Raw genomic sequence first — 3,182 nt, 5'->3', positions numbered from 1 at the left:
GTCTTAGCCTTTATCCACGACATCTTACCCTTTACCTCAGGCTCCTGTAGTGTAAACCGTCCTCTGGAGGAAAAAATCACCAAAGCTCTTCAGTCTTTTGTCCATTGGCTAACTCGTAAGTTCTCATTCTTATGCCCTTTAATGCTCTCCCTCTGAGATAAGATTGGGCTCCTTGGTTTCATATTGTTTTCTGTGGGAAAGCATTAAAAATAAGAACTAAACAAAAAGTTTTACTCTGAGGAGATTTTTTTTTTCTTTTTGGGGTCTCTTCTTTTGGAGGTTTAATCTAGTCTGCAAACACAGAATCTGGCTTCCTCTGTCCTTTGCTCCATCTAGCCGCACTCCTGGAAGCTCAGTCCTTGTGGGCAGTTTTGTTTTTTGGTATTGGGGGAACTTTTATATATAGCTTTTTAGAGATCATCTCCCTTCTCCACACCCACTCCACTGCGGGCTGGTGAACTTGAAGCCCCGTGTGTCCCTGTGTGCGCACGTGCACACATTAGAAAGAGAAGAAGAGATTTCTCACCAAGCAGGCTCTTTCCCGTGCCCTAAGCTAGTTTTGGAATCTGTGAGAAGGGTGAGGGAGCGCAGGGTGAATTTGTCCTCCTGATGGGTCACGTGGCCAGCGGCTTCTTCGATTCCATCAAGTTATATAATAGCAGTTTTCCCTACCAGTTTTGTGACTTACCTTTTTAGAATTTGAATGGATTTGAGGGCTAATAGGTAAAGTAGTGAGAGATAGGAAATTATGGCTCATTTTCATTGGTGGCAGGAGGGGATTCATAACTACAGACATTTTACTGATAAAATGACATAATATATAAAAAATGCAATAGACATTTTTTATTGTCATTTCTTACTATGTATGAAATTGTCTCCAATGTAAGTTTTAACCTGATTAAATGTGATAGACATTTAAAAATCTATGTAAATTCAAAAAAATTCTCTTTATGTACACTGTCTTTTGTCTAGAATCTAGCAAATTTGTACTTTTCATCGCAGGACTTCTGCTTAACCTAGTAATTAAAAACAACCAAAAAAGAAATACAAACCAAGGCAACTACAAACACCAATATTGAATAAAGCTTAAAAAGAGAAACAAAACAAACAAACGAAAGAAACAAAAATAAAAAGAGAAACAGGATAACTTTTTCCCTTTGAAAATGCAGAATGAATATTTAAGTTAGTGCTTCCCCCCCCCCCAAAAAAAAAAAAACCCCAAGAAAATAATCATCCACCTCCAGGGTAAACTTTCCTGCTCAGGGGCACACGCTGACTGTAGATCTTCTCTGTGCTCCTGTGGATAGCACAGCACAGGCTCATACCGAAGACTGTGCCAGGTATTATCACCACAGCAGTCCTGATGCCCACGCACCGAGAATGTGGGATTTGCTGTCAGAGACCTCTTTGATGGCCTCAGAGCAAGGCTTCATTAGGATGCTTGGGAGGAAATCCTTTTGGGGGTGGATATCTGAGATAAATTTTTGCACTCTTCCTGCCACACCACAGCGGTCCAGTGCAGAAGGGACAGCTGTTAGCATCCTGCTGGGGCTTGTCCTTGACTTTCAACTTGTCTTTGTAAAACTCCTGGACTGAATCACCTCATCTTCATGGGACTATCCCAGCCGCCTGCCACTGTTTCAATGGCGAATATCACCAAGAGGAGGCCAGAGAGCAGTCCCTACATGCACTGGGGCTCTTGCCCTGCAGCCCAGCAGCCCAGCAGCCCAGCAGCCCAGGAAACCCACCAGCATCCCGAGGGTGCCAGCTGCAATCAGAATTTATACTCACTATGGAAGCTGGAATGGTCATTTTCTTGCTTCAAGTTGTTCTTGGTCTCAGATTCAAACAAGAGCTAAGTCCACTGACAAGGAATGCAAGCCTGGAGCCTGAAGATGAAACTAAACCCACAGAGCATGTACATGAGGTCCTTGGTGCCTTTTTTGACCAGCATGAAGGATGGACAGGCTGGACTCCAGGTGTGGCATGAGGCGTGTGCAACGGCAGGGACCTGAGATGTCTGCAGCTGCCCAAACTTCTTTTTAATACTATTATTCTTTCAAATTGCTATTAAGAACCTAATGAAGAGAGACTCTGTTAGGAAAATCTTTATCATTTTGGTCTGGTGAAAATAGAGTATTTGTTTTTATTGCAGAATTGTTTTTCTCTCTAGATACTAAAAATACTTTTTATAAGGGACTTTCAGAAAAAAAGTAGCTAAGTACATGTAGGCTATTTTACTTGACATCTTAATATTTAAAGGTTTTTTTCCCCCCTTGAGCCAGATTATTACTTATGTTACATACTATGAATTTTCTGTAAGTTACTACATAACTGGCAGAAATATTTGGCTTAAATTACCATGATATTCATCACAATTTTTTGCTGGAGACATGAAAATATTTTTAGAAATTATAAAATATTTCAAACATAGAAAAAATAAAATAACTGATTCCCAGATTAAGTCTATGAACTTTTTCCTATTCATGCTCCAAATTCCATTTTCTCCTCTCCCTTTCTAGAGGTAAACTTAATTTTACTATATCACAGGTGGGGTTCCCCAGGAAACAGGCTCTGAGACTGAGGTTTATACATGGAGATTTTCTGTGAGGTGCTCTCAGGAAACAAACTGGTGAAGGATGAGGAAAGCAGAACTGGGGAAAACTTTCGACATTTTAATTATATGTTTGGGTGTGGTTTTCTTTAAATTTATCCCATGTGGTTCTTTGAGGTTCTTGGATTTGTAAATTTATGTCTTTCACCAAATTTGGGTCATTTTCAGCCATTATTTAAATATTTGGGGGGGGGGCTTTTTATTTTTTCTCTCCTTCCAGAACTCCAGCAAGATAAATCTTAGACCTTTTGATATTGTTCCAATACAGAGCTTTGTTTATTATTTCTATTTCTTCCCCTATTACTCAGATTGGATTCATTTCTACTCTTACTCAGATCAGATAATTTCTACTGATCTGTCCTCAAGTTCACTCACTATTTATCTCTGTTCTACTATTGAGGTCTTTCTGGTGATTAAAAAATTTATGTTACTGTAATTTTCAATTATAGAATTTTCATTTAATACTGATTTTCTGAAAATGCCTATTATTCCATTTGTTGCTAGATTATTGTTTGCCTTTACTTTGTGTGGTATAGTTATAATAACTGCCATAGCTTTTTTTCTTTGA

The 3,182-nt window shown here is 39.1% G+C and overlaps 1 pseudogene; it reads right to left on the bottom strand.

Moving 5' to 3' along the window:
* Window positions 1–1,230: 1,230 nt before the first annotated feature.
* Window positions 1,231–2,284, bottom strand: LOC131810532 (CD9 antigen-like; annotated as a pseudogene).
* Between the last annotated feature and the right edge of the window lie 898 nt (window positions 2,285–3,182).

This window comes from Mustela lutreola, chromosome 10 (genome assembly GCF_030435805.1).
Source record: "Mustela lutreola isolate mMusLut2 chromosome 10, mMusLut2.pri, whole genome shotgun sequence".
NCBI classification, from domain to species: domain Eukaryota; kingdom Metazoa; phylum Chordata; class Mammalia; order Carnivora; family Mustelidae; genus Mustela; species Mustela lutreola.
The sequence above is the reverse complement of the archived record's forward strand: the minus strand, read 5'-3'. Positions and strand labels throughout refer to the sequence as shown.